At 29.5% G+C, this 21,272-nt stretch overlaps 1 protein-coding gene across 2 annotated transcripts in view; it reads left to right on the forward strand.

Moving 5' to 3' along the window:
• The first annotated feature begins 540 nt into the window (after window positions 1-540).
• The window catches only part of LOC129953652 (hemicentin-1), a 403,952-nt gene continuing 383,220 nt past the window's right edge, over window positions 541-21,272 (forward strand). Inside the window, exon 1 of one of the 2 annotated variants that reach the window (XM_056066975.1) lies at window positions 541-1,451. The gene's annotated coding sequence lies outside the window, so the exon portion shown is untranslated. The remainder of the gene's footprint in view (window positions 1,452-21,272) is intronic. The other variant, XM_056066976.1, reaches the window with a different exon arrangement.

Here is a 21,272-nt window from a genome sequence, read left to right on the forward strand (position 1 = left end):
ATTGATGTCGATGTAGCATTTGAAGTGACTTACGTGTGGGCGAGTTGACAAGTATCCTTACTAAAAAACCGAAATATAAGTCTAAAACTTAAATTCAAATTCAATCACATAACAACGTTTTCTAATTTTTCCGTTGATTCAAAAATTGTCGCCCTTAGTCATGTTAAAATACTCTTTATAGGTATATCCTCATAAAATGTTTCTCTTTGTCAATCCAAGCAACGCTCTTAGTACAAATCTCAATGTCAAACACAGAAAAAATGCGTCCCCTCTCATCTCATACATTCCCAAAAAGGGGAAACAATTTTTACTAAGTCCTCCGAAAAAGAGAATTGGCTTTCCCTCAATCCACAAAGTCAATGTCTTCCCCTTCTTCGTTGTTATCCACAGTACCATACCTACGGAAAAGCGGAAAATTCACCCTCAGGAAAGCACATTGAAAATGTCGTGCCGTTGTCGTGCGCCCTGCGTTAGACACCATCATCTTCTACTTTCTCCCATCAACCCCATAACACATTGGTTCCCATTTCCACTGAATCAACGAGTGGTTTTTCGAAAGGAAATCTTCAGTCAACTCGGACGCTTTCCCTCAATCGGTAGTGTGATCTCTAAGAATTTTTGGGAGCGCGGTTTGAATTAAATATTCTTCTTAAAGGAACAAAAATAAAAATAAAACAAAGAAAAAAAACATAATTTTTGAAATCCTGTACTACGGGTGGATTATAGAAATTATTTCGAAAATATTTCTGGGCGCGTAAATTTTCGAAAGAAATATACATACTCGTGTATAATCGTTTTTGGAATTGAGATTATTAAAACAAACTTGGGTAATTGGATCTGGTTCAAGATTTGTGTTTTGATATAAATTCCAAATTGGAGCGTTGTGGAATTTATTTCTCAGTGGGTCTAAATTAATAACCAACTTCGAATTAGTCATCCCTCGTTTTGGTTTTTGTTGCTTGTTAACCGTCGGTTGGTTGTAGACTTAAGTTGTTATTGGCAAAGAACACATTCAAATTGTTGCATCAATTAAATGCTCACTTGGATTACATATACATTATTGGATTAGTTTGCGACAACAAGTGTTGCTCTTCGCAATTGCGAAAAATAATTTCTTGCAATTAATTGGAGTAAATGAATTCATTATCAAGAAGTGGCTCTTTTGCACGAGTTAAAATCAATTAAACGCAATTCATGGTGTTGGTGATATATTAAATAATTAATTATAATTATTAAGAAGTTCTTGTTCTTACTAGTAAAAGAATGTTGTTCATCGATCAGTGACGGTCAGTTGTTGTTGTATGTGTTTTGTGTAAGAAATATTTTCATTTGATGAAACAAAGAAATAATCGTTATCAAAAGAAAATTAGAATATACTCAAATTTCAATAATTGGAATTATAATTCAGGTACTTTTAGGGAAATTACTCACAGTGTCATGGATTTCTAAAGGTGAGTTTCATCCTTGGCTTTGGGGAAAAATCCTGTTCCTTTGATATACCCTTATAATTTTAATACGAGGCTATTTATCGTTTTACTGTTGGCATCTTGTTGTTATTTTATATAAAATTGGCTGGTAACAAATATAATATGTACGAGTAGGTATACGAGACTAATTCATTGTCCTCGTTTCCATTCTTTATGAAAATCCTGTTCCTATATACTCTATACCTTCCACCTATTGGGATTAGATGTTTTGTGATATGTTATCATTATGATAGGAAATGGGCATGTTTTTTTTTCTTAAATATCATGAACCCTGGGGACGAACACTCATTAAAAAAATCTTGAACATGAATACTTGTATTTATATTTTTCAATGACAAATGGAAAAAAGAAAGGCAAGGGAACTGGTTATTATAATATACACAGGAACGATTAATAAGTTGGGTTTTAATATTTCACAGTTTTTTAATACAATGTTTATAATATTTGCATTTTGAATTTATTTTTACATTATTAAAATTTTTATATTTTATTTCATAATCCTTTATTCTTAACCATATTTCCTGTATTTTAACATTTAAAAATGTGCCTCCAAAAAAAGTTTGCTTTCAAAAAATTCAAACGACATTTGATTACTAAAACAAATAATTTTTCAAAATTTGTGCTTCAAGCGTTTAAGGGTTTTTTTTAAATTATTTTTTTATATAGACAGGATTGTATAATTTAAGTTTTAAAATATTTTAGTACGCAGTTATTTAGAACTACGTTTTAAATTTAATTTTAATGTCGTAAAAATCTGATGACCCATTTTCGAAATATCGAATTTCGCAAAAAATGTTCAATACGTTTTTTTGTTAATCAGAAATATGAACAATATAATTTTCGATCATTAAATATAAAATTAAAAATACAAAATTTAAAAAAAAATAAGACAGTTAAAAAAAACTATAGGTTTGTTTTTGAGAAAATTCGAATTTTTGATTTTTGACTTACAAATTTAAATATTAATTATTTTCTTACAACATTTTAAATAAATTTAATGTAAATAAAAACAAAAAGCTGTAAACTTACCAACTTATACGTCTTCAAAAAAGTTTCAATGGTGTCGATAATAAATACTGTCTTTATAAATTAATAAATTTTATAATTAAGTTGTTTAAAAAATCCATTTTTAACTTATTCTGAAAATAAGGTGGAGGAACAGTCCGTAGAGACATAGGGCTTAGTGACAACTATCAACCATGCCTGTGGAAAGTAATTTCATCTATGGAAGGGACCTACCATTCTTATGAAGAATTGAAACGTACTTATTTTTAGTCTTAGTGAAATGAAAAAAAAACGTACACAATCGGTTAAGAACCTTAATTTCATAATAGTTTCGCCTGTAAGAGCGAGGATAGACAAATAGAACTACGTAAACGGGAAACCCATTTTTTCGACTTCTCTACCATCGATTTTAATCAAACATATGACATATATGTTTGATTAAAATCGCGAGTTCGAATTTTTTGACGAATGCAAAACTTGCCATATATATAGTTTCTTTATGTGGCAAAAAAAAAAAGATTTTAAAAATCGAATGATTAATAATACTGACCTTTACTATTACAATTTTATGTTTGCCAAAAAAACTTAATGTTCTTTTTATAATGTATTTTTTAAAAGAATAGAATATCACTCATCAAAATGGACAAACAATAACTAATTTTTGTCATTTCCTGTTTCCTCTTCGCGGTAATTCTTTTTACGAGAACCTTGCTTTTACATAAAAATACAAAATTGAATTTTATTGAAATTACATAAAATTGAAATATTCTTAAGAAGGGCGCATGTATTCTTCAATTTTTCTGCAACGAAGAAATTTGTTGTGTACTTTTTAAAAGTTAATAATCTAGGTAAGAAAAGCTAGGTCGTATACTAGCATGTCTTTTATTATATTCATTGAATTGATGCTATAATTTGAATTTTTTAAAACATAATAAAGTTTTAACAGGTTGTTTGGACAGCATAGTATTATGGTTACCTTCTTAAATAATTTAATACTTAATAAAAAAAATAAGTTTTCTTCCTCTTCACTTTTTTAAACAAGTTCCCAAGTTTTCTTCTTCTTTACTTTTTTAAACAAGTCCTCAATTTACAACTTATAATTAACATAATGAGGTGTCCGTGTGTGCATGTGTACAAAGGTTCGTACGTTCTTTTTTCGTCACATTTTTACCGACCATATATCGATTTAAAATAGTTCTAGTTCTAGTTGATATTTTAAGAAGCATTGAATTTATATTAGTTTACCATAAAAACCCAGAAAGAAACAATATTAAATGGAGTAAAATTGATCTTTGACTTAAATATTTTCAAAACAAAAAAAGATATTGACTTAAAACTTATTTCACTTTACAAAAAAAACGTTGTTGTTTTATCTTTTGAAAAAACCTTATAGATAGTTTTATTTAAAAAAATGAAAACCTATACCAGTGCCGGAGTAAGCAAGCGCGGGGCCCGTAGCAAATTCTTATGAAGAGCCCTTGATGTGCAATAGGTTGGGAAGTATATAGTGCTAAAAAAAACAATGTAATACTCAATACGGTAAGTTGCTATCTATAGGTTACAATTTTGTGGTTAATTAATAGTGAAGGATATGACTATAGGCACTGTTAGGCTCTCATAAGTACAAAAAGACTGAGATGAGATTTTCTGGCAATTTAGGAACGTTTTTTTTTTGTTTTATTTTTTTCAAAGGTTTATATATATTACAAAGTGTATTATATTTTTAGGAAAAGCTCATTTTATATTTCATCAATAGTGTACTTTAAATAATGTTTATATTCTATATTTATTTATCTGTTTCATTATTATTTTTAAAGCTTTTAATTTTTTTCTAAGTTTCATAGGGGCAAATTTAGAAATAATACTATATTTATAATATTGAATTTCTAGAGCTTAGTTTTTCGTCAATCGCACCAGCCACATCCGTTTTAAGCAGCTCAGCAAACTGCAGTAATTTCTTGTCTAGGCTGTCTTCCAAATCATTTATCAAAATCGTGTTTTCATCCATACTAACAATTTAAATGTTTTAGTATTTTTATTTTCCAATGCTGAGTCATGAAGATGAGAAGGGTTTCTAACTTGTGTTATTTAGTTTTTGTATGAAGCTATGTATTAAAAAGTATACAAAAAAGAAAAATTAAAAACAAAAACCACGTTGTTCTACTTGTTTTTGGAAACAATCTCACGGCCACTTTTGACACGTTCTAAAAAAACTGTGTTTGGATCATTTATGTTAGTTTTTACTGTTAATTAAAAAAAAAGAAATAAACGAAATCTACATAAATTTATGTTTACTTTTTTCACTTCTGGAATTGTGAGATAAGATTATTTTCAAAACAAAAACAATAATCATAATGATAATGATAATGAAACTTACCTGATGTCTCCTGAATTCAATTTTTAAACATTTGAATGCGTTTCTGCATTTAGACAAACCTTAATGTAAGGCAAAAATATGTCTTCGGTCTAAAGTTTCCGAACAATTCCAAAGTCACAACTTCTAGGATTTTCGTGGTGAGTTTAGGAAAAACGTGCTTCAAAATGCAACCTAGCAATCTACGTTAAATTTAGAATTAAAAAGAGAATTTAAAAAATAGAAAAATCTCACCTCATCTTAACATAAGTCAGTTTACGATCTTCTTACTTAGTTAATCTTTGATCAGTATTTAAAAAAAAAACACCCGCGAGTGACTATCGTGTCAAGAATTTGAATTTCTTTGTTTCTGGAAATATTTTATTGAATGCATTTGGTAATGATCTTACTGTATCAGGAATTCGACATGGTTATGAAAAATTCAAGTGGAGGAAATCTCTTTTAAAGTAATAAAACATTTTTTCCTCGTAACTTTTATAACTCAATATACTAATATTCTAGAAAATAGATTTTTAGTATATGGTTATTAAATTAAAATTCTGCTACACAACCACACTAAGCGTCGGAGTGCTTGCATACGTCAGACTTTTTGTAGAGCTGATTATCAGGCCGACTAAAATGCTAAACGTTTATACAATCAACTTTTTGTAGAACTTTGCGTTTACCGAATGAAAGTAGGTTTTTAATTTACGCCAAGGGAATATTCGGGAACTGAGTGTCTGACGTTCAAAAAAAAATTCAACATAAGTTTCACTCAAAAAATAACGTTCAGGCAGAACTGAGTGGGTTTGAATATGCCCCCCCCCCCCCCCGAAAATACTGCTTAAAATAGATATTCAACTAAAACACTTACAGCCAATTCCTTGACAAAGTTCTAAAATCAATCTGGAACACGGTCTAATAACTTTCTGTTTAACTTTAAAATTTGGTTTTATATATATTTAAAACTCGAGCGTTTCTTTATTTTCTACAACTTCCTTAGATCTTTAGAATTTTATTATTGAGTTTTAGGGACTAAGATCTCGGTTTGATAAAATAAACTTCGATCGAATAATAAATAATAATAGCGGTAAAACATTTTGACATAACTTTCTGACATTCTATCGAATAATAACATTAAATGTTTGTTAGTTTTGACTAAGCCGTAGACAATTTTGTCATTGATTTCAGTTTATTAAATAAATTGTTTATTTAAATTATTTTTCATCTTTATTTTTCTGTGAACTAATGTTTATGTTTTGTTCTGTTTATTTGTTTGTAATATACATATGTTTGAAATGCTCGCTCGATTTTAAGTTATTCCTTTCCAAATTGTCCATGGTTTGTGTAGTCCCATAGTTCTGAAGCTTGATATTAAAACCTGCAGACACATATTAAATATTTTAGTCTGAAAGTTCCTTTATTGGAAAATGTTATGAAAATGTTTTATTATTTAACTTCACCAAGTTTCTTAACAAAGTTCTCGTCTACCAAACTTGGTTTATTTATAAATTACAAAACAATTGAGTTTCAACTCATTTCTACATCTAGATCTCAAAAGTTAGAACTCTAATTAAGATCTCAGTTTGAGATAGAACTTCAATTTGTTAGGCCCTAGAATTTGGGGGAGGGGGGGGGGAGGTTCTAGGATATTAGAACTCGGTAGCCGGCAATGTTTTTACTTCTTCGAAAGGTCCAATTTTTAGATTCATTCCGGATTTCTTACGAGTTTTCGACCACAAGGATATTTTAATAGAAGCTGCATAATGTAAAATGAGATAGACGCTGACAGTCTTATCAAGTGTAAAATTTACATAATTATTTAAATCCATTTAAGTGTTATTTTTTTACTAGTACTTTATTTTAGTTTTCCATATATGAACATCAAAGAATGCGAAGATTTTATTCATATAAGCGTTTATAATAATCACGACTGTAAAGTCTGCACATAAAAATATAAGAACTTTATGATTCAAAAACATACAATATTTTTATGGACAGAATCAATCAATATATCTGCTAATATCAGACAAGACACCCGTTTTGACATTATATGCATCTCAAGAAATATTTAAACGTTTATTTATATTGTTGCCTTTTTCATCTCTACATTCTACAATAATCTTCTGGCTGGGCTGAATGTACTAAAAACACGATTTCTTGAAACTTTTCAATATAATATGTTTTATTGTTTCATTTGCATGTCATTTCTTTTGATTTTTATTCAAGTATGATATTAAGTGCAACACAAACACCAACATATATGTATGTATTTCAAATGTATGTACATATGTATGCTTATCAAAAAAGAATAATTTTAAACAACGCAAATCTTAAAGGAAATCAAATAAAACACGAAAACATAATTTTTATTTAAAAAAAAAAGATTATCAAAACAAAATCCTAAATAAATGTCATCTCCAACGTAAACTGACAGAGTTTTTTTTTATTGTTCGTAAAATGTCAGTATTTTGAGTCAGTATACATAAAAAAACACGTCACAATTTAGTTCTATTCAACCGAAATCTAAAATGATTTGAAACAGAGTTCTACAGATATAGTTAGGTGTGAAGAAATGCTCGACTTCTAAATATTTTTAAAATGAAGTTCCATAGATGACCCCAGAATTACTAGACCTAGTTTTAATTTTATTTAAGAACTTCGCCAAGAATTTGCCGAAATAATAACAAAAATTTTAAATAAAAATAACAACAAGTACACCAACTTGTTGATAAAAACCTTGCCAAAGGAGAAGAATGTTGATATTTTGCAGTCAACACTACAATATTTTTAAATCGATCATTTGAAAAATGAACACATGTGATTACTAGAAACTTAACTAATAGAGAGAATATGGACGGAATTAATACTCTTGATTTACTTAATGCCTGAAAGGTAGTGAGTTTTTATAACATTATTGCACTTGCGACAACACACACAAATATTTTAGCACATAAAATATTGTGTAAAGATCTGAGTACAAAAATAATTATCAACTTTATTATTATGTACATATAACTACATTTTATCCATTAATAGCATTACTGAGTAATAGGTAAGCCAAAAATAGATAGTCTAAATACAAATATTTAGAAGTTTGTAATAAATCTAATACCCGGTCATAGTATTTTGATAGCATGTAACTATCAAAAATTCATATGATAAACCACGAAAAGGTCGAATAGTTATATTTTAACATTTTCAAGTCAATAAATTACAATAATTTATTAACACAAACACTAAAATATTAATTTGAAAATATAGCATTTCATTAGAAACATCTTTTAATACATTTCAATATACGTATGTACAATGTACATATATACACAATAAAACATAAAACAGGCAAAACTCTTTAAACTAACGCCTGAATAACGCTTGCAAATTGTGCACATTTAATTTGGAAATCATGGTTCTGTTCTGAATATGCCCGACATAATCTTGGGTGACCGCAGTAGTGTCATTATTATTGAATTTCGAGCTGTGGTTTAAACAAGACGGAGCAACACACTATAAACTGCTCGTGCCACAATTTATTTATTCAAGGAAATGTTTGGTAACTGCATAGTGTCAAGTGACGAACTTGTGGATTGGTCTCCAAGATAGTTCACTTAACTATTTTTTGTGGGGATATGTGAAGTCTATAGTCTATACGAATACACCCGAAACGATTGACCACTAGAAAAGCGACATTGACCGCGTTATGACCAATAAAAGGCCACAAATGTTGGAAAAAGTAATTGAAAATTGGTAGCGGTCCTATGTTTTCCAGAAATCATATTTATATTTATTATAATTAAGCAGGATTATCTTTCGCGTTAATTAAAATTGTGTGTCCATTTGTCATCCTTGTTTTATTTCATTTTGATGTTCTATATATAACCCTTAAACAACAGAACATAATTTTTTAAAAATGCAGAAAATATTTTAAAAACATAAAACTTATATATGCTTTAAAATATACAGAATAGATTTGGATCAATGACTCACTTGAAAAGTGGTGATTGATAATATATACCTGCCCATTTTTGTTTTCTTTGTTTTCACTTTCTAAGTTTTTAAAATTTACAAATTTGTTTTTAATTAACATAAAAGAAAAATCTATAAGTTTGAAAAAAGCGCTTTTTGCACAACTTTAACGCAGCATCTCATAACTTAAAAAAAAACTGTTATGTAGTAATAAAGTTTGTACCCGTAGCTTAAATTAACTATACTACTACTAAACTTGAAATGGTATAGTTACGCAAATAAAATTTAACTTTTATGCTAACATTTCTGTGTGTATCCTTTTACTTAAAAACAAAGAAAACAGTTTTCGGTATTTTAAAAAATGATCTCTGGTTCATATTCTTCTTAACAAATTTACACAGAACATGCGTTAAGAAAATTCGGAGACAATATAAAAGAATATGCTGATGCACATTGTTTCAAAATGTTTTAATATCAGAATGCCTTCTGATATTAAACATTCTAGGAGTGCAACTCAAGAAGGAATATCTTTTATTTATAGTACTTCTAAATATTTGCAAAACGCTTATGAGCACTCCTTATAATTTTCGAGTATAGAGTTTGAATTGCTTAAGGGGAAAAAGGCTGTTCGCTGTTTTAGAATTTTGATAGATGGGCGACGAAAAATGGTATCCTGGACGTATCAACTTTCGAACGTTTAACATCCATGCGTTGGAGATATTATTTTTCGTCGTTCATATCTCAAGAACCAGTAGAGATAACGACTTCATATAAATTTTGTTATTCAGGTAATAATACAGAAATATGCAAATAGAATTTCAAAATTGGGTTGTTATTTTTAATATAGAAATTTAAATATCTTACGAACTAATAAAGCTAACGACTTAAGTTAAATTTTATATTATACAATATGACGTGATAACAACTTGCATATTTAAAAACTAAAAAATGAACGGTTTATTTAGAAAAACTTAAAATACAACCAAACATTAAAAATTAATTTTTGACTTGAATGCCTTGGCAAAGACATTGGATTCAAGCTAATAAAAACTAAAAAAAATGTTGTTTTCAATTTTAATTAAAATCACCATTACAAATTTAAATCTACAAAAAATACTACATAATTGGTAAAAATTGATGTTCGACTCTTGACAGTTTGTGAATAAATGAAGGTATAAGGAAATGTTCTATCTGTAAATGTTCCAAACTGTATTTTTGTAAATAAGATATAAAAACTTTTAAAGAATGCTAATAATATTGGTACAATTGGTTTTCGAAAACAAAAACAGATATTGACATAAACTTATATAATCATGTGTATGTAAAACATTTTTTCTAACTTTAAATTATTTTTTTTAGAAATATTCAATTGACAACTTTTTTATGCAAAACACGAAAATTTTCAAAAACAACAAAAAAAAGTTTAAAAACTCAGAAACAAACTTAGGCGCTGCATGTTTGTTATTATTTGTTTTGGTCTAAAAGCGCAATTAATACCTTTTTCCAAATACAAATTAAGTAGTAGAAAATTGGTCCGGCGTTTTCGTCCATCTAATTTCGTTTTACACATCTAACCGTAGGGTCGATTTAGTTCTAACTTGGAAATTGAGGCTTTAACAAGATTCTTTTTTTTAAGACCAAAAATTACTGCATTGATTTTTTTCCAAAACTCAAAATGGCCCGATAAATTTTATAAAAAAATTCCCAGTAGGTTACCCTCCATAGAACCATTTTTCTGTTTTTATATTTTTTTAGGAATTACGAAGACATAATTTGAATACTTTAATATGTTTTTTGTTTGGATTTTTAAAAAAATATAAATTTTTGTTTAAAAAATTCTGTATCCTACCATTGAGCCAAATTTGTTTAACATCATTCAAATGTAATAAATAACTTCTAAACAAATAATATTTGTACCCTTGCTTTAATTTTTAATTTTCTAAGGAGAAAGTACATTTTTAACTTCCCATAGGAAGTTATTGTAACTTCCCATAGGAAGTTGGGTAATGGGTGTTTTTTTTACCATAGCAGTTTGAAAAAAAGGTGCAAATTTTGGTAAACCCTAAATATCTTACGAATCAAAAACGCTAGAGACTTGAATTAAATTGTATATAATAAATTGTAACGTGATATTAAAGAAGTATATTTTTTGAAAAAAATCCATTTAACGTTTTTTTTTATAAATCAAAAAAAACTGAAAAAAAATTTGTCACCTCCAAAATTTTACAACAAAAATATGATTTCATCTCCAAAACAATTTTTTGCAACGAAGAATAATGTTTTTGACATCTGATAAAATTTTGAGAAAAATCGAATAGACAGTTTTTTTTTATAAAAAATATAAATCTAAAAAAAAAAACATTACTCAAAGGTGGTAAAAATTGAATATCGATTCAAATATCTTTTCAAAAACTTGAAATTTAGGCTTCAAAGTTTAGAAAAAATCGAATTGACAATTTTTGTACAAAAAATTAAAAACCTTACAAAAAATTTAGCAAAAGTTGGTATAAATAGATTTTCGGCTCAAATATCTTTTCAGAAACTTGAAATATTGGCTTCAAACTAATTTCATCTTATAAGAAATATCGTTTTCAACATTCGATAAAATTTTGAAAAAAATCAAATTGACAATTTTGTTTACAAAAAATAAAACTCTAAAAAAAACAATGCTAAAACTGGTAAAAATTTACTTTCGACTCAAATAGCTTTTCAAAAATGAAAAATATTGGCTTCAAATTATTTTATTACACAGAAAATATTATTTTCAATATTCAGTAATTTTTATATAAAAATCCAACAATCCTTTTTTTTATTAAAAAAATTAAAATCTACAAAAAATAGTAAAAAATTTGGCAAAAACTGATACAAGTACATATAGACAAACTTTTAAGCAAGACAAATCGACAGACGGAGGGTTATCAGTGTGGGTCGCATCCCAGCCTCTTTTTATATTTCAATATAGCTACTATTTTAATACATGGGCATGTTCGAGCGACACTGTTGTGCATTTTATTTAAATTTAATAACTTTCGTCAGATAAGGCAAATTATGCGCAATGCATCTCTCCAAATGTATTCTTTTGCAATTGATGTTTATGTGTACACTGTACAATGTGCATACCTACCAAAATGAATCTAGACACAGTCTTTGTTTTTTCTTCTTAAAAAACACAAAAACTTCTATATAGGTACCTTTCTTTAAAAAAGAAACTCAATGGCTGCCAAAAAATATGGGCACTAAACTTAAGAACCTCTTTTCTTTCATATTTCATTTTATGAATTCCACTTGGTGTTTAAATTTTCTTGGGGAACGAGAAACCCTCAACCCTAAGTGAATAAATAATCTTCAAAATGTAGCTACATACATACATACGTATGTGCGCTCTTTAAAAAGGATGAACATTCTTATTCTTTTCTTGGAAACGCATTAATTTCATAGTGAAAAAAAAATCAAAATATTATCAGTGTTGAAATTAAAAAAAGTTAATAAAAAAACGAACATAAGTCTCAAATGAAAAAGAACAACAACAACAATCCAAACTTTAATGACTTAATAAAACCCTGTGATATGTGTGTGCGTCTTATGATCCTTCAAAACCCAACAAAACACAAGATATCAAAGAAAACAGATGAATAAGCTCAATTTATATACAACAATGGAAGTGAGGTTTTGTTTAAAAAGTGGAGCTGGCCCATTCATCCTTCCTTTCTATACACACTATGTTGTATAAGCATTTTATCGTTCCTGAATTCTTCTTTAATATTAAACATAAACACGCTCTTGGCTTATGGGCAGTGTTTTTTTCGCTTCAATAAGTCCTCCGGTAATGGCTAAAATGTTGGATAAAAATAAAAACATTCACTTCTTCAAAGTAAAATAACTGTAGTTGGCCACCTTAAAAAAAAAGAAAAAATCTTGAGCATAAACTTTTATTTACATTTTCCATGCTGGGACACAATAAATATTAGGCAAACAAATACATTTTTTCAAGAAATTGAGAGTTGAATGCTGACCGAAATGTGTATATGTTTGTATGTGTGTTCATGGAATATACCTAAATCTTATAATCCCAGCTATCAAAATAATTATTTAAAAATCCATTTCTGATTCTAGTACTAGGACCCTCATTTCAAAGAATATTGTACTCGAATATCGTCAATATAACCACAACCAGGGACGAATCTGACAATGCAGTAGCTCAAGCTTTAAGAAATGATTGATACGCTTGGCGTAGAAAAAATTCAGAAAGATTTTATTTTTTGTCATACCAGCTTAAAACTTTCGACTAATAGACTTCATAACAAAGATTTGACATCAAATGATAAATCAAAATACAATTGTTCAGATCATTTCAATGTTTTTGATATTGGACTCGGTACGTGTACTTTCATTGTTTAATGCTTTTTTCAAGTCAAGTTACTTTCCAATAGAATGGAGAAGGCTTAAATTATTCCAACTTTGAAACCTGGAAAACACGTTAGCCGTCCTGTGGAAGTATCGTCCTATAAGCTTACTTAGTTCTCTAAGTACGTGTTTTGAAAAAATAATTAAAAACAAACCCATGGTGCACGTTAATAATAATAATATTGTGCCTCCTGGACAATTTGGATTTCACGCGTACCACAGTACAGTTCACCAAATGGATCGAATAAATAAAATGATTTAAATCAATTTTATCAATGGTAAGGACAAGAAGCAAATTGAACGTTCGTTTGAAAGCGAGAGTTTTTGAAATCACTTATTTCACGAATATCATTTCAATATTCACTTCTACACTTCAAAAGTCAACTTGTTTTGTTTTTTTTTGCTCTATATTGGATTTCTTAAAATCGAACGTTCTCGTAATAATGGCCAAAAGTACCCGTATAGTTTTATTTATTGTTGACATGATGAAGTTTTACGCAAATTTTTGATGCTCAACTTTCTGTCATCAAGGTCTTTACCTGTTAACATAAATCTTTTGGAAATGTTTGTGTGTATTGCAGGCTCAATGATCTGTTTTTTGCCCCAATACTTTATAAGGTTTGTACTGCTGGTTTTCTTTATGTGCAAAACTGCAATACAGCTATTTTTGCGGATGACATCTGTGTATTTTCATCTGATTCACTTTTTTCGTTATTGAATCCATTTTCCAATCTTATTTGAATATACTTTAACAATATTTTAAGGGTAGGAAGATTAAGATAAATGTTTAAAAACGCAGGCTATCTTTTTTACTTGGAAAAGAAAAGACTTCTTTTTGGCAAGTAATTCCAAGCAAGTAGATCCAATTTTTTATAAATGGCTTGGTTTCGATCATACAAAATTCATCTGCCTTATTTATGCTGATGACATTAAGCTTTTCAAAAGTATAAAACCAATTTCTGACTGTTACTTTTGCAAGAAGACTTGGTAAATATTTGGTGAATGGTGGAGTAAAAATCGTCTCGTTTTGAATGTTAACAAGTGTAAAACCATGAGTTTTACTCGTACAAAAGTTCCCTTTGGTGGAGTAAAAATCGTCTCGTGTTGAATGTTAACAAGTGTAAAACCATGAGTTTTACTCGTACAAAAGTTTCCTTTGATTTTAATTAAATGGTTAATACATGTTGTTTAAGTCTCTCTGTTTTCTGATGTGTTTGTTATTCTTGATCCCAAGTTAACTTAAAAAGAACATTAAAACTACATAGTTAAGGAAGCTAATTGGATCCTTGCATTCACAGTGAGATTCGATCGCAGTTTTTGTGGCCCTTAAGTTCTTAAGCTTCTCTTTGTGTCATTTGTAAGACCTATACTTAAATAACGTTGTGTAGTGTGCTCAATTCACTACTCAGTTTATGTAACAAGGCATTAAGCAATTCGTAAAAGATTTATGCGTTTTCACCTTCCCTCTAACTCTCAAAGGCTAGATTTAATAAACCCTCCAACACTCATCAGTCGTAGAAAGAATTTGAAATTTTGTTTTATAGTTCGCATTATTAATGAATTAATATCATCTAAGTCCGTTAAATTTTAGTTTTAGTCGTACAAGTACCTATAGCAACAATTACAATTGTGCTATACATTTAGTAGATCAAAATATGGTGCAAATAGCCCCCTCAATCAATTGATTTCAATTTAGTTTGTTTTTAACAGCTTAGAATAAGTAATAATTATATGTATTATGTGTAAGTATTGTCCCCGTTAGTATTTAACGAATTAAAATAAATAAAGAAATAAATAAAAACATCAAAAACGGTCAGGAATTTTTGTGATCTAGAATTTGGTAGCGATATCACTGTAATGTAGTTTACTATAATCCATAGTTATAAGCTGATACGAAAAATATAACGATTTTCTTAACTTTCACTATATTCGCCTTATACGTAATCATATGCGATAAGTCCTCTCTTGGCAAAAAGAATCTTTATAATATTATGTCTACATACTTACAGGGATTTTAGCTTGTTTTCATATAATAAATAATTTCCATCAAAGGATTTTCAAACGATCCTTCTGTTGTCCTTTTGTATTATATGAAAGAAAAGAAGGACACAAAAACAGCATTTCCCGCATATTATTATTACCTCAACAAAATTCTCTTCATCTTTGGCAAAGAAAATCATTAACTTTTTTGTATTAAAAAGACAAAATGAATAATAACGGATGTTCGTAAAAAAAAACGAAAAAAGAAGAAAATTTGACACAAAAATTTAGCAGCTTAACAAAAAAAAACTCCTAAGAGTTTTACAAGGATTCAAGAGGCGGTATTCGGGATTCTTCGGTTTAAATGAAAATTCTTCTTGAGGAAAATTTATATAAGTACCTACCTCTAAACTCTCATCGTCATAGGGTTCAGAAAATTGTGAATTTCCACTTTTTGGCAGATATGCTATGTATGTAGAAGTACCTATACTGTATTCATTTCTCCAGATGAAGCACACAAAACTAAGGGTGAAACATAACACACTATTTTTCGGGGTGTGGTAAACTTTGTACATTTATGATGATGGGATTTGGGCTGGGTGGTTTTGCATCTATATCAAGGTCGCATATGCATAGATACAGTTTTGCAAAATAGAAGGATTATGGGTCTATATCTATAGTGAACCTACATAAGGATACGTATGGGACTACCGAAACTCAAGTGAATGGTGTACAAAGTACAACAAAGTGTAATTTTGTGTAAGTTTGATCCTTAATATGAAAACTTTAACAATTAAGAGCCTTAGCTTAAGACACTATTTGCGTATAGAAAAGGAAGTCGTTATAGTTTAAAAGGGAGCCTTAACAATATGGTTTCAAGAGGAACTAACAATTAAAGGAGTGTTGTCAAATGAATTGTTAACATGCTGCTGGTATATACAATTTAGGACACTAGTTGAAAGCAACACGCACCACACAAAATCTTTAAAGGAAAATTTTATTCTTAAAGATAACCATTCACTTTATATTCAAAAAGATAAGAAAAATAATGGCCCTTAGCTATAATTTGTGTGGCTTCTAAATTTATAATATTTATACATCTATGGAAGCAAGCAACGTGCAGTTTTACCTTATGACCCAATTAGAGTATAATTACTTTTCGAATTTAAGTATTATTTAAAGGGTCTTCAAAACGTATAGCTAGATGAAGAAATTGTAGAATGCTGATATTATCACGCAGAGCATAGATTGATATTTGAACGCAATTTACCTGACAAGTAGATGGCGGTTGCTGTTTGAAAGAATGACTACGATTGAGAGCACTTACTTTATAAAGCTAAAGTTTGAAGATTAAAGACGCTATACGCACGCTGTTCAGTATTTGTTTTGCAGCAATCAGTAATGAACGCTCTCAGGTAATTTGTAAACATGGACAAATTTAGTCATCGTTATATGATATAATAGTTTGAGTTAAAAAGCCTCTGCTATGACGAAAATCAATGAGTTAAATTTTGAATTGCTTCCTCACGCGACCTTTTCGCCAGATTTAGTCCCCTAGTATTTTTTATGCTTCCAAACTTGAAAAATAGCTCAGAGCGGTTGATTGCTATATTGAGGAGTTTGACGGTTTTCACTATATAAACAGGGTATTGAAGCTGTTGAACTTCGCTTGGAAAAGTGTATAGAGCTAAAAGGAGACTATGTAAAGAAATAATGATAGTTTCCCCAAATTGTCTGCGTTTCGTTTCGTAGGTCAAGGTCGGATACTTCTGGAAATAGCGTAATATAAGGCATTAGTCCTTTGGTATTGATTTTAAAGTTTAAAAAAAATAAAAAAATGCTTCATTAATGCAGATATTATAATTTCTAAATTTTAAATTCAATAATTATTCACTTTTAAAAAACAACCTCAATACAAATTATAAATATCGGTTGTTAATTTGCAAAGAACGAAGTCAGTGTTATTATCAATACCTGCATAAATATATAAAGAAATAAAAGTGCAGCCTACTCTAGCCACCACATGTTTGATATCTGCATAATAATAATAATAATAATAATAATAATTAGCTTGTGTCAATTATATTAGTTTGGTAAATTAAAAGGACGCCACGTCGCCCCAGCCGCCACTCTACGTAACTGTAGTGTTTAAGGTGTGGGCATTTGATTAAATAAACACATATACAAACAATCATTATAGCGCAAATGTGTACTCGTTTGGACAATTACCAAAACCCGAACTGAGCTATTTCCACATTATTGATGATCTGCTCAACATTGGTGTTGTTAGGGTATTTGAATGGCATTAAGTCAATGTTTTCATTATGCATTAATGCCGGAAGGATATTATTTAATTCAATTTAATTTTGATTCATTTTGTATTTTAATTTAATATTCGAGTTGCCTTTTTCACTCCAGGGTTTTAAAATATTAATTAAACATGTAATTTCATTGAACTTTTACCTACAGTTTGTGTAATCCTTTTTAAAGAATAATAATTTAAATTATATTTAATGAAATTGCAAAAAAAATAAAACGGTGGGTGTTAATAAATATTACTTTTAAATGTATATGATGCATAAGTATTTAGAAAATTCTATTAAGTTGGGATATTTAAAATTTGAAACTGTAACGTTTTGAAAGTTAAGTATTATTATTGTTGAAAATAAGTCCATTTGAAAATTAAATATTTAGAAAACAAATTTCTGGTTTGAACTTAATGCATATAAGAAATAATTTAAGTAATCATTCATAAAACGATTTGTATTAAATTTTAAAATATCATAATATATTTTTCGGGACATGTTTTTCTTCAAAATTGAACTAGTATTTTTGTGTTACTGAGAGCAGTTACGAAAAATGTTAGTCTTGTTTGGGTCTCGTGTCAGGTTTTGTCTCTTGAATATTAATTTGCAGTTCCAACTCGATGCATTTCGTGAGTTTTTAAGAATTTAAGCTTTGACTTTAGTTTAAAATATTGCTATACATTTATGAACAAAAAAGGGGCTGGGATGCGACCCACACTGATAACTTCCCACCCCGTCTGTCGATTTGACTTGCTTAAAAGTTTGTAGGTTTTCGTGTTGGGTTAAAAAAGTTGTTAGTTGAATTATTCTTAAAAATTTTAAAATTATTAACCATATTTATCATATATATAAAGAAATAGTTTAGTTTTGTTAAATAGATTCTTAGTCGAAAACAAATTTATACCAATTTTAGTAGCATTTCTTAAATATTTATAAATTGGATGAATGAAATTAATTTGAGAGATATGAAGAACGGAACATCACCAAATTTGCGTACTATTTTTTATAGATTTTATTTTTTTATGAAAAAACGGGCTGTTGGATTTTTATAAAAAAAAAACTACTTGTAAAAAGCAACTGTCAACATTTTTAGCTTAGTTTTTTTAAGAAAACTGTCAATTCGATTTTTCTCAAAATTTTTCAGAATGTTGAAAACAATATTTTTTATAACCTTAAATTAGTTGGAAGCCATTATCTCCAATTTTTAAAAAGATATTTGAGTCCAAATTCAATTTTTACCAACTTTGAGTATTGTTTTTTTTTATTTTTCTATTTTTTATAAAAATTCTGTCAATTCGATTTTTCTCAAAATTTTACTAGATGTTGAAAACTCAATTTTCGTTCCAAAAAATTGTTTTGGAGATAAAATCATTTTTATTCGTAAAATTTTCGAGGTGACAAATTTTTGTTCTTCAGTTTTTTTGATTAATTAAAAAAGCTTAATTGTTTTTTTTCAAAAATATATTGGATTGGTATCACGTTACAATATATTATATAAAATCTTTTTTTTAAACTGCTATGGTAAAAAAAACCACCCACGCAATTTTCTTGAGAGAAATCTTTCTACATTATTAATTGTAAAACGAAATTTATTTGAAGTGGATATCTCTTCTGATTTTTGAGCTATAAACGACGAATAAAAGAAAGTAGCACGTACACACGCACGGTGAAGAATTTACGCGGGTTTATATAATTCAAGGTTTATTACTTTACTTTGATGCTTATACTTACTAATATACGCGAAAATTAATGAATCAATTAATGAAGAAGATTGGTGGCGAGTACAGGTGTACGCGATGATGTCCAGGATGCAAGTGGCCGAAGATGCGGTGGAAAAGTAAAGGTAACGGATGGCAGCGGCGGAAAAGGGTGTAATTTCTGACACAAGGAGAAAATCTTCTTTCTTTGCTGTCAGACACAACAGTTTCCTCCACACTTATTTGGACTTTGACTTGGTTCTCCTTTTTTGAAACTGAAACGAATTCACTTTTTCCTGCCATGTGTCGAGGGAATGTTGGAAGTTGATGAAGTACTTGCAGGATCGGCTTTGTCAGCTTCAGTATAGATGTTGAGCAAGTTGGCGATGAGTGAACTGGCGATGTAAGATCAGTGGTGTTTGTGGATTCGTCTCGATAACTGAATGATGATGACTTTTCTTTTTTGATTGTGATGGTTGGGAAACACCTAGGTTAGAATAAGAGATAGGATTAGTTAAACTGAATTCCTACTCCTCTGAACTTTCAAAGAAGGGTGATCATTTTCAGAGGTTTCTCTTTGGCCAATTTGGTTTTGGTGGCGATGCCAAATGGAACCATACTCAGTCTCCACTCTGTACATTCTCCTTCCTAATGTTTCCAAATTGACAGCTTTGATCCATTTAGTTTTATGGCAATATTGTCAGACGAGAAGGGTTTGGTCACCGACGAATTTGGTGACAAGGTAGATAGCGCAGTTCGATGGCACCTTCCATTAAGCTTCTCCGCAGGTGATTCCCCATCAGGTAAAAATACCTGTAGAGCGTCTTCACATCGGGTGTTTTTACAAAGAATTTTCGCAATGTTTTGAACGTCCGTACCATTTGTTCAGCAGTTCCATTTGATTCTGGGCCAAAAGGAGTGGAAGCGATGTGTTGTATAGAGAAGCGGTTACAAAAATGTTGAAATTCGGATGAAGTAAATTGAGTGCCGTTGTCAAAAACTATCGTCGTCGGTAACCCCTATAGAGCGAAACCCGTTTTTTGCGCATTTATAGTAATTGTTGCTGTACAAGAAGCCATTATTTATATGATGAATGGAAAATTCGAGAAAGAGTCGACCACTATCATCCACATGTGTTTTTCGAACGGGCCCACAAAATCAACATGTATGTGTTCCCAGGCTTCCCAGGCAACAAAACACTGGGAAACGGTTCGATGGATGGCGTCGTCGATCCCAGGCTACCAACAATAATGACGAGACATTTGCTTCATTCTGTTCTCGCTCCAGTGACCTTCATGTAGTGGAGAGAGTAGTACAGACATCTTTCTAAAAATCTTTTATTTTGACTCTAGGGACCTTGAAACGTCGAGAAATGTCAAAATTTTCAATTCGACAAATCGTACCCATTATAATAACTTCCTAAGGGAAGTTAATAAATTACTTAGGATACGAGGAAAATTAATACAAATTTTACTTGTGTTTTATTTCATTTATTATGGAAAACTTCGTTGCTTTTCCAATTGTTGATCTTAAAACAGGAAATAATATACAAAATTGTGCATTTGTACTTTCTAAAAAAATATGAATACAATTTTTTTTACATTCTGTGATATTTCTCTAATGAAAGTATGATTACAAATATTTTCTTATCATCAAACTAAAAACTTTATAGAAAGCTACGAAGTCTTAGAAATCATGAATTCTGATATTTAATGATCTATCTGACTAGTGAAATGTCGTTCAGACTAAGTATAAATAAATGAATCTGTGCTCCTGGAGTTCATTAAAAATTGGACTGTGAAAGGAGTTAGCCAAAAGGTTGGCACAGAATCAATTGCTCGGAACTTATCATATATTTGGATGATATGGATTCATTATATTTCGTTGCAGTTAAGAATCGGTATAACATCACTACCATGAATCTCATACTCGCCAAGAAAGCTCCCTTGTAACTCTTTTTTAATATTGGACATTTTCCTATAAAATGCCTTACATCTATCGTTATCAAAAAGCGTCATAATTGATAATGGTGCATCGTTTGTTGGATTCAAAAGTTGCTTTGTGCAGCAGA

Source organism: Eupeodes corollae, chromosome 1 (assembly GCF_945859685.1).
Source record: "Eupeodes corollae chromosome 1, idEupCoro1.1, whole genome shotgun sequence".
Classification (NCBI taxonomy): domain Eukaryota; kingdom Metazoa; phylum Arthropoda; class Insecta; order Diptera; family Syrphidae; genus Eupeodes; species Eupeodes corollae.